The sequence below is a fragment of the Balaenoptera physalus genome, assembly GCF_965194825.1.
Source record: "Balaenoptera physalus genome assembly, chromosome: 6".
NCBI lineage: Eukaryota > Metazoa > Chordata > Mammalia > Artiodactyla > Balaenopteridae > Balaenoptera > Balaenoptera physalus.
In genome coordinates, this window is record NC_138885.1 from 104,745,199 (window position 1) to 104,757,211 (window position 12,013).

Sequence of the window (12,013 nt, forward strand, 5' to 3'; positions counted from 1 at the left end):
GGCTTAGAAAGTGAGCTCAGAAAGGTTAGCTCTGAAACAGAGAAGGAACAAGCAGCATGACATCCAAGCTGGGGTCACTGGAGACTAGAGAGAGTGTCAAATATTTCCCAAGGGGGACAACTCATCCTAGCAGGAACTGTGTGCTCTGTAATCTTGGCCTGGCACACCTGGACCCACCCTACCCCCACTCCTTCTCTTTTCCAGCCCTCAGTTCTCAGTGTAAAAGGCACTAGCCTCTCACCCTGATTGGGTCAGGTCCCCAGGACGTTCTTCCCTAGCCCTCTGGACTTCTCTTTTTGGAATATTTATGACCCCATAAGTAACATTTTTTAGCTGTCCCTTCCACCAGACTATAAGTTGATGAGGCATTTAGCAGTGTTCCTGGCACATAGCAGATTTTCATCTAGTATTTTTTGAATGGGTGAATTAATAAAGGAACAAAATTAAATATTGCAGAAGTCCTCAAGATACAAAATCAATTTTATCCCTAAACTTTATGATTTGTTTCCTTCTTCTTGGTATTCTCATGTCAGGAGAAATATGTAAGTCTCTCTATAAACAAACAAACCAGAAACTTTTGAGTGTCGAATAAATCTACTTCTTTCTAAACACAAAATGTTTCCTCATTTCCAGGAATGTGTGCATTATAGGTTCCTTAAATTAGAGGTCCAACTGCTCAGCATTTTGGTGCCAAAACCCACCAAATGAATGGAAAATCAGGAGAGCAAACACATTTGCTTAATAAGAAGCATATTACCCCATCTCAGACAAATGGATCCATGGAGAGTATTAAATGACATCTTTAAAAAAAACTTGTAATGTGCATACCCCTCCTCACAGCTAGTAGATCCATTCAGGATGAAGTATTTGGCAAAGAGAGGAGACAGTTAAAGTGTTGTGTGTTTTTATGTTAACCTCCTGTTTCTTCAGAGAAATTAGACTTTTTGATTTCTTCTTTCAAGACTCTTAGACTGTGAGGAAATTGATTAAAATGACCAAGAGAGCATGTTAATACAAAGTGCTTTCTTCAAAAGTGATTCAGATGGTCACATGATGGGTTCAGTTTTTGCAGTTATAGATAACCAACAGAACCAAGTGACAGTCTGATTTGGCAGGTACAATAAAGTTAAAACAATTTTTATTCTGACTTTTTTTAGGGGTGAGTTCTAGGAATTCCTAGAACTCCAAAACTGGAAGGGCCTCAGAGGCTGTGAATTCCTTAATCTAATGGCCATTAATTATTACGGATAATTTACACATAAAGGTACTCACATTTCTAAGAATTAAAATGCATTCATAGTACATGTTACTACACAATAGCAACAATCCTATAATCCTGGCCGTGCCACCAGTTCCCAGAAACTTTTAGCCAGTATCTTAAAACACTAAGCTGAAACTTTGGTGTATATCCCTTGGGAGTTTCTTAACACAATGCTTGCTCTTAAAACCAGTTTCCAACCTATAAGTGACACAGAGAGTATCTAAATCAAGAATCCTTCCAAAGTTCTTTTCCATAATCTACCCAATTACCTAAAACTTTCAGCCAAAGGAAATCTTATATAAAACTCTAAAATGTGTTAATTTTACCCAAAGACAATTTAATGAGCATTTTGAATCATTTACCAAATGGAAGGCACTGGGCTTCATGTTGAGGGTACTAAGATGAATACAAAGTAGTATTTTTCTCAAAAAACTTCATAGCCTAGAGAAGTAGAGACACAAAACTGTCAATAAAATTTCAACATATAGAGGTTTGCATAAGAGGTGATGGAGCATAAGAGAGGGTTACTTCCCATTGGATTTTAGAGAAGTCTTTCTGGAGAAAAGGATACTGCATCTGAGTCTCGAAAGATGAACAAGGGCTAACTGGACGCAAAAAGGTTGAGCAGGCTGTTGCAGCCAAGGGAACACCACGAATAAGGACAGGCAATGTGAGGCAGCACTGCAAGTGTGGAGAGTTATGACCAAATCCATGGTACCCTCGGATTGAGAGATGAAGCTAATAAGACAAGTGTAGACCAAGCCTGGAAGGATCTTGTGAGCTCTGTTAAGAACTTAAACTTCTGTTGGTCGATGTTAGGAAACCACTGGGAGATTCTCAAGAGGGGAGCTATGTGGTCAAATGTGCACATTGGAGAGAGGATTCTGGTTCTGGCTACACCGTGAAAATGTATCTGGGACAGTGACACTCTACTGAAGCAGGATTAGAGGGCAGCTGTACTCAGAAGTCTACACTAGAGCACTGTTTATAGGGATAAAGACAAATGGATCCATCTGAGCTAAATTTAGGCAGTAAAATGAGGACTTGAGAATTGAATATGGGAGTTGAAAGGAGGAAGCAGTGTAGTCTAAGTGAGAGCTGAATTACAAGGGGAAAAACAGGTTGGGTTTGTAGGAATAGGACTTTCAAATTTAAGCATGTTAAATTACAGGTGACTGTGTGAGGTTTCTAAGTCACTTTCTCCAGCAGACCATTGGATATATGAGTTTGAAGTTCAAGGCCAAGCTTAAAATAGGAACACAGGGTGAAGAGTCCTAACAACATTAAAAGACATGAAGCAGATAAGCTTGAACAAGTAAAGACTATAGAGCTGGGAAAATATCAGTTATAACACATAGAAACAAGCCAAATGAAGATACATGGGACGATGATCAGGAGGTCATCCATCTGTACAGCCACACATTCTTCTGTATTCTATTCACGCTAAAGCCCTTACTCAGTGTTTCCAATGGTCAAAATATTCATAAAATCTTGTCGCTTATATTTTAGAGAAGCAAAGCCAAGAGCTAATGATGGATTAATGTTGAGCCAAATTTAAGTGGCTTGAATGAAAAGTGATTCTCAGTTATCTCAGAGAGATTCAACATGATGCTTTGGCGTTACCTACCTATGTAGATAAATACATATACTGCTGGATAAAGGGCATGTGAGTAATTGATTCTCATACAAATAATTTTTACCTATATGTGCTGAAATGCTCATTTCTCAGTCCATTAAGTTCAATTTAATGCACAGAGAGCATGTCTAGAATCAATAGGACTTTGAAGGTTTCATTTTTGATTTTACTCAGATGAAACATTCTGAGTGCTGCTTGATAATTCTAGCATCTACACAGCATCGGCAACAGGCCCCACAGGAAGCATGAGGCCAAGGTTAAAGCCCTTCTAAGTCAAGATGCTACGATACCCAAAGAACCAATTTTCACTGTATTGCTTGTCTTCAGGTATTTTATCGGTATGCCCAGAATCTGAGAGCAGAAGGGGGTCCTGGGACTAATTTCAGTTGCGGATGTGTAACTCTCAACATTCGATTTTCCTTAACTTTCACAAAATTCAAGGTTACTGCTTTAGCTTATTAGTCTTTAGCTAATTTTGTATCATGTACAAAAAACAAGAGTAGGAATGCTGTTTTCCTCAAAATACAAAAGACAACAGTGTGATGGGAGATGTGGGTTCCAGTTTCTGCTAAGTTAACAACTACATGCTAAAGAACGAACAGCTCAACTCACTTTTCCTCGTGACTAAAGAGGTGGTTGTCTGTATACAAAGGGGATGTCCCTCTGGTCCAGTGGCATGCCCTTAAATTGTTTCCTTATTCTTAAACGTGAGTTTGCATATCCCCAGCTATATATTTTTTTTCAAATAAACTTTTTATTTTAATATAATTGTAGACATACATGCAGTTGTAAAAAAAAAAATAATACAGAGAGATTTCACGTAACCTTTACCTAGTTTCCCCCCACTGTAACATCTTGCAAAATTATAGTACAAAATCACATCTAAGATATTGAGATGGCTACATCTACAGCTCTTATTCAGATTTCTCCAGTTTTACTTGTGCTTGAGTGTGTGTATGTGTGTGTTTAGTCCCATGCATTTTTAATTAAATTTTTGTTTAGTAAAATACACACAATATAAACTTTACCAACTTAACGATTTTTAAGGGCAAAGTTCAGTAGCGTTAAATATGCTGATACTGTCGTGCAACCAATCTCCAGAACTCTTCATCTTTCAAAACTGGAACTCTGCCCAATATTCTATACAACTTTATCACATGTGGGCTCCTATAGCCACCACCATGGTCAAGATACAGAACGTTTCCATCACCACAAGGATCTCTCCTGTTGCCCTTTTATAACCACACCCATTCACCTCTCTCTTGCCCTCAACCCCTCATCTTAAATCCCTAGCAACCATATATTCTCTATTTCTATAATTTTGTCATTTCAAGAATGTTATGTAAATGGAACTGTATAGTTCCACTTACAGTTGACTTTCTTAACTCAGCATAATTCTCTGGAGATTCAATCCACGCTGTAGCATGTATCAATAGTTAGTCCCTCTTTCTTGCTGAGTAGTATTCCATGGTATGGATGTACCACAGTTTAAACAAACCATTCACCCACTCAAGGGCATTTGGGCTGTTTCCAGGTTTGGGGTATTATAAAGCTGCTAGGAACATTCATGCACAGGTTTTTGTGTGAACCTAAGTTTTCATTCTTCTGGGATAAATGCCCAAGAGTGCAACTGCCCAGCTATATTTATATCCTCGTTTGCAAAATGGCAGATTAGGAATAGGACTAGGGTTGGGTTAACCAAGTGTAGAGTATGCTCATTCTGGCAACAGCTCAAACACAATACAGAAAATATCTTTGGGCAAAAAATCTTCTATACTATTTTACTAGCTTGTGTGCCTTAAACTCAGCCTTTACCAACACTTTATCCCTGGTGATCCATGCATTAGTCTGACCCATTGACTTGCTGAATACTTCATATTTAATTTTATATTTGTGTAGTACTTTGTAATTTCCAATGTATTTTCAAATATGCTAGTTAACTTTCTATCCCAAGAACTCACTGTAGTGACAGAGCAGCTCTTAGTGTTGCATTATCATTTTGGGGCAGCTGAAGCTCCAAAAGGTTAAATGGTTTGCACAGAATTACATGATTAGTAAACGGTGGAACTGGTCTAGAAGCTAAGGCTTCAGACTTCTAGGCAAACTTTTGTCTTTACTCTACCCCAAGCATGCAATAAACATACATACATAAAATAAAATCGTTGAGGTCTTACTCAGACTATGAAGAGCACCTAGTGTTACGGAATAAAGCATTTTTCTTAGGATTCTTAACTGGCTGGAACAGATGACAATACAGTTGAGAAATGAACTCTGTCTATGCCATACGTACCCCTTCCCCCAGAGCCCCATTTCTTTACCCATATTTTCACGTTCCAGATCTGGACTTAAGGTTCTCATTCATAGGAAGAATCATTCCCAGCTCTTCCTAGTAAGCCAATACCCCTTGTCCTTCATAAGACACAAATGTGGCCTCCTCTCTAAAGATTGTCCTTATTTCTCCTGGAATCATTCATTGTTCCCATCTCTAAGCTACCAGAGGATAGCTTTACTGATACCTTTTAATGTCACTCATTATATCATAGTTTAATATTTCATTCTATCCCTTTTTCCACTGGACCATGAGTTCCCAAAAGACAAGTATCTATGTTTCATCTTCGTGTCATTCATAGTACCTTGAAGAGTCTTGCATATAAGAGACATTCAAGAGATGCTGGGTCTGTGGATCTGAAAACCTATAGCCTAAAGTGTTGGTAACAATGTACTTGCTCCTTTCACAATAACGGATATAAATGTTAAAAGATATCTCTGGAGAGAGGTCAAAGCACAAAGTAATGAATCTCACACAATGGAATATCAGACACTGATAGTAGGGGAGGAATTCAGGGACAATGGAGTCTTCCTATTGTTTCTCAAATCATATCACATAGGCAACTTCCAAGACCAATTCAAAGTATTTCGATGGACAAATATTTACCATGGACATCCAACATTCATTATGAATACTTCCAGGGTCCTCTACATATCCTTAAATTCACTATTTCAAAACATTTTGCAAAGTATCTTAGTTTTCTCCATAACCACATTCTACTGAAAATCACCTGTTTCCTTTCCATATCTAACCAATAAATTTACCTCTTTTTAATTGTTTATTGTCATATATCTTATTTCACCTCTATTTTACACACATTAAAAAAAAATCAGTTGTGAGCACTTGATGACGACATGCAATAAAGATCACTTGATAAAGAACAAAGGACCACCAAGTCACGTTGAGATGCACTTGCTGGGAGCAGCAAAATTCCAGGGCCCTCTGGAGGTCACTTGGGAAAACTCAAATCTGCAAATGTTAAATCTGCAAATGCCAGGGGTTTCTTGAATAATGAGCGTCTGTCCTAAACATGCTACCTCTATCTTAATCCATACCTCGATCTCTGTCGTATTATCGTTTGAGCTTACATTTTTATTTAACAGAACTTCCTAGAGAAATAGCCTAAAGGCTACCATTCAAAATGGTGCCTTGAATTAATACTTCAACTTTCTCTGTGACACACACACACACAGTACTGATAGATGAGATACTTTTAAAAATATTAAAACCACAGACATTTTTTAAAATATATAAATATGCACAAGAGTTGGAAATAGAACAGAAACAGAGATAAGTAGGGGCTACAGCCGACCAGATCAACCAGATTCCAGAATTATTCACTGTACATCTCTTAGACAGCTCAGGCTGCTATAACAAAATCCTGTAGAGTGGTAGTTTCAACAATAGGACTCTATTTCTCACAGGTCTGGAGTCTGAGAAGTCTAAGATCAAGGTGCCAACAGATTCAGTTCCTGGTGAGAACCCTCTTTCTGGTTTGCATTTGGCACCTTCTTGCTGCATCTCACACGGCCTTGTTTCAGTGCATGCTCTTGGAGAAAGAAAGCTCTTATGCCTCTTCCTCTTCTTATAAAGGCACTAATCCCATCAAGAGGGCCCTACCCTCATGACTTCATCTGAGCCTAATTACCTCTAAAAGACCCCATTTCCAAATACCATTACATTGAGGGTTAGGGCTTCAATATATGAATGGGGTGGCAGGGGGCAAACGTTCAGTCTCTCTCTCTCTCTCTATATATATACACACACACACACACACACACACACACACACACACACACATATAAATTAATGGGGAATTGAAGACTGGAAACAGCAGCTGAGATGTTTTTATTCCTGTAGAATGTGGGGAAATGCCTGAACCAGACTAACTGTATTAAACCAGGGACCTGAAATAAGGCATCAGAAGCATTAAAAAGAAGTTGGGAAAGCTATGCAAATTCTCAGGACATTGGTGCATGTGAAGCAATATACTTTGCTGGGGGACGTGGGGCTAAAGGAAGCAGAGACAGCCGTGCAGGTGGGACCCCAGCCAGGCTGCCCAAAAGCTCACAATTGGGTCTGAACTTTCTCCAGCATCACCATGGGACAAGAGCACAGAGGCACCACTATGGAGCCTGGCTTGAGATAGGAGAAAACAGAGTCAGTGTAGAAGCCTCTACAAAACCAGAGACAGGAAGGAATGAACACAGAGTGTGAAAAGGAACTGTCACTCAACATGAACTTGCAAACTAAAATTTCAAGTATGTGATAAATAACAGAGCGAAGGGAAGAAAATCCAAATAGGAAATGTCAAAAATGACCTTAAAGTAGATATGTTTTATATCTTCAAAGAAATAAAGAAATAACTTTTGTAAAATAAGAACAAAAATTGTGAGACCAAAGCAGTCGGGTATGAATCAAGAATAGGCAGACTAGGACTTCCCTGGTGGCGCAGTGGATAAGAATCTGCCTGCCAATGCAGGGGACATGGGTTCGAGCCCTGGTCCAGGAAGATCCCACATGCTGCGGAGCAACTAAGCCCGTGCACCACAACTACTGAGCCCTCATGCCACAACTACTGAAGCCCGCGTGCCTAGAGCCTGTGCTCCTCAACAAGAGAAACCACCGCAATGAGAAGCCCGCGCACTGCAACGAAGAGTAGCGCCCACTCGCCACAACTAGAGAAAGCCTGCGCACAGTGACAAAGACCCAATGCAGCCAAAAACAAATTAATTAATTTTTTTTAAAAAGAATAAGTAGACTAGAATAAAAAAGAGCCAATTAGAATTCCTAGAAATTAAAAATACTAATTTCAATATAGGTTATAAATGATTCACTGGATACAAAGTGAGAAATAATTCATTTGAAGGCAGGTATGAAAGTATTCACCCGGACTGAAGCACAGAGAAATATTTTTAAAAGGCAAGGTATAATAATAATGATGGTGATAATGATATTAAACAGCTTAACATTTATCCTATGACTCAGCAATTTCTTTCCTAGGGCATACAGAGAAATCCTCACATGTATGTACAAGGAGACATATATAACTATATTCAGAGCAATGTTGACTGCCATGGCCAGGAAGTCAGAAACATCCTCAATAGCCATCAAGAGGAGAATGAATAAATAAACTGGGATATGTTTACACAGGGGCATATTATATAGCAGTGAAAATGAATGAACTGGAACAGTAAAAAGGACAGCATCAACTTAGATTAACTTAGATAAATCTCACAAATACATTGAGCGAAAAAAAGCAAGTTCCAATAGAATACATAAAGTATAATATATTTAGCATAAATTTTAAAACATGGAAACAATACTATGTTATTTATGAATATATATGTATAGATGTACATATACATATATTATATGTGTATATATATATGACATTTTAAAATTACAACAGATTGCTAAAAACTTAAAGTCTGATAATACCAAGGTCATGGAGAACTAATTCTCACATGCTATAAGTGGGAGTATGATTTGGTATGACCCACTTGAAGACCAATTTGACAATATTTAGTAAAAATGGAGAAGTGCCTACCTGGTAACCCATCAATTTGGTTTCCAGCTATATGAATCTAAAGAAAACTCTTGCAAACATACACAAGGGACATGCTCAATGATTTCCACTGAAGCATTACTTTGCGCAGAATTATTTTTACTAGAAAATAAACAGAGTGAGAATATTAAAATATGGACTGAATATAAACTAAATTAATGGCTCTGTTTGCCTATAGGGAGGAGAAAAAGGAATGCTCTATAAAGAGAAACACAAGAAAAATATTCATAATGATTTATGTCTTGAAGAAAAAAGTCTGAAGGAAACATAATAACATGTTAACATTTGTTAAATTTGGATGGCACCTAAATGGGTGTTTATAAGCAGTATTCTTTGTGCCCTTTTAAATGTGTTTTTTTTCCCCTTTTTAAGAAAAGTAATATATTTCCCTTAGCTTCCTGAAGTTGTTTTTCTGGGAGTGGAAAACCCACTGGACTTGCAATCAAATGCCTGGTTTATAATTCAAGCTCTTCTACTAGATAGCTGTGTTCCCGTGGACAAGTCTCCTGAGTTTTAAATGGAAATGTAATGACTACGTCACAGGGGCTGATTAAATGAGATATCCTGAGTTATAGGGCCTTGGATACTGGCTGACTGTTATCAGTTTGCTGGGACTGCCTGGCTTCAAAAACAGGTTTTTATTGTCTCCCAGTAACCCCTCTGGGTTCCCTCTGGGGACCAGAGGTTCAAAATCAAGGTGTCAGCAGGATTAGATCCTTCTGAGGGCTGTGAGGGAAAGAACCAGTCCAGACCTCTCTTCTTGGTTTATAAATGGCTGTCTTCTCCCTGTATCTCTTCGCATCGTCTTCCCTCTATGCATGTCTGTATCCAAACTTCCCCTTTTTATAAGCACGCCAGGCATACTGGATCAGGGCCTACACCAATTACCTCATTTCAACTTGATTATCTCTGTAAAGACCCTATCCTCCAAATAAAGTCACATCTGGAGATACAGGGCATTAGGACTTTAGCAAATGAATTTGGGGAGGACACAGTTCAACCCATAACACCTACTGCCCATAGTCAATACTTAAAATATATAAAGGAAAAAAATGTTTTCTTTAAGAAGTTTAAGCTCATCCCCAACTAAAGTCACTATTTTATTGATATTAATTCATCGGTCAAATATTAGGAGGAGGGCTGAGGAATGATAGAATGAGGTTTCTAAATTCAGCTTCTTCCTTTTCAGATGCGCTATGACACCTGTGTTGGTGAGCTCTGTGGCCAAACAAAAGGCTGGACCTGCCAGCTTCTCATTTGTCACTCTATGTCCAGTGTGCTCAGGGGTTTGGAGGAGAAGGCTAGCGACGCCAAGATCCTACGCGTGATTCCCGTCAGAGCTCATTAGTGCCCTCATCCCTCCACATCATTAGCCACTTAGCTGTTGCCGACTGACCCACGGAACAACTGAAGCCAATAAAAAACAGGGCACTGGCTGTTCACAAAGCCTTGACTTCTGAGTCCCAGAATCTGTAGCCTAATAGCAGGAAAGAGGCAATGGGAGGCTACCTTTATCCCAGTTCAAACAGACTCTCCCATGTTATTTCAGACCTCCATGACCATGTGGTTAACATTGTGCAAAAAAAAACACCACAAAATCTTCACAGAACAGAACAGTCTACACAAACCGATGCATAGGCACAACAAGCGCAAATAAAACTATCTGGAGGTATCATAGCCTGGGGTTAACAACTCTGTTCTCATGTGACTATTTCTTTTGTACCTAATGAAATAATTACAGGAAAGTTTAAACTGAATAATCATTACTCACAAATATTTTATTACCATTTATCAACCATTCTAGCTTTCCCTTCTGTAAAAGACTGGGAATTCTACAGAAAAAGCTATTCTAAACTTTACAAAAAAGAAATGAATCCTCTCTCTCTTGTTTTTTTGCTTGGTTTGGTCAAATCTTGGTTGTAAATAAAGACAAGGGCTTTCACGTTCAGATGCAGAAGATAGTAACAACGTTCCCGATTTCTCATGAAAGCATTCAAGATTTCCAAGTTTGTCCACTTTAAAGTGAGAAACTCTTAGCTCCCTCCCGCCTCAGGAACTCTGAGACTTAGAATTGATGTGGATTATAATGCAGAGAAATTGGCTAGAAACACCATGCCTTAGACTCTTCATTACACAGGTATAACTTGGGAGGACTCTATTTGCACTTTTCTCTTTGTTAGTATTCTCAGAATGATGACCACAGAACATGTGTATAAGAGTACTCTTTCGGTGGCAAGTAATAGAAACCCAATTCAACCCAACAAAAAGAAGGATTTTTAACCTCTCACAATTCAAGAGTTCAAGTGTCTGCTTCAGGCATAGCTGGATTCAGGTGCTCAAACTTCAGACATTTGTACCCCACCCCCTCCATCTCTCAGGTCTACTTTCTTCAGATAGGCTCTCCTCAAATAATGACACAAAGGTCCAACAGGAGCTCTCTAATCACATACTACCAGCTTAGCAACACCAGAAGAAAAACATGAAACTTCTCTTTTCTAAAATTTCCAGCAAGTATCCCAGGTTTCATGATCACATGACTATCCCTGAACCAATCAGTGTATCTAAGCACAAGCTGGGCTCTCATCTCCCATGTCTGGTCCATGTACCCACCCCCGGAGTCTAGGAGAGGGACCAACCACCTCAACCAAATGGATTGAAATGGGTGAGGGCTGGTTCTCCCGCCAACACTGGAGTTTTATTATCAGAAGGGGAAATGACAGGCAAAACCAATAGATAGTCATCAAAGGCTTAAGTTGTTATCTCAGAAAAAAACACTATTAATCACAAAGACGGTGAAGTCAAGAAGCATGGGAAGCCCAGTATGAACTCATCATTATAACTGGAAAAAAATTAATTAAAAATCCATTTTCTACTGCAGGAGGGTCAACACTACACTGTCATATGGACAAGTAATTATGGTAAGTAGTAGTTATCATTTGGAAGCTGCTCTGTAGGTATGGGAAAGCAGCAAATGAAGAGTGACACTGAAAGTTTCTTTAACACATCCCCAACCAGCGATAAAATCACACCTAAGCCTTCAATTTTTGAAGACCCGCAGAAACAAGGTGTTATCATAATCATTCCGTTATAATTAAATTATTAAGAAAAATGATATCTGCTGCCTTTCTAGGCCTCTCCATGCAAGAGAATAACTCCTTCTGTACATGTCATTAATTAATTTGTTGTAACAATTAGTTTCAGTGCTCCTGCGAGACTCGC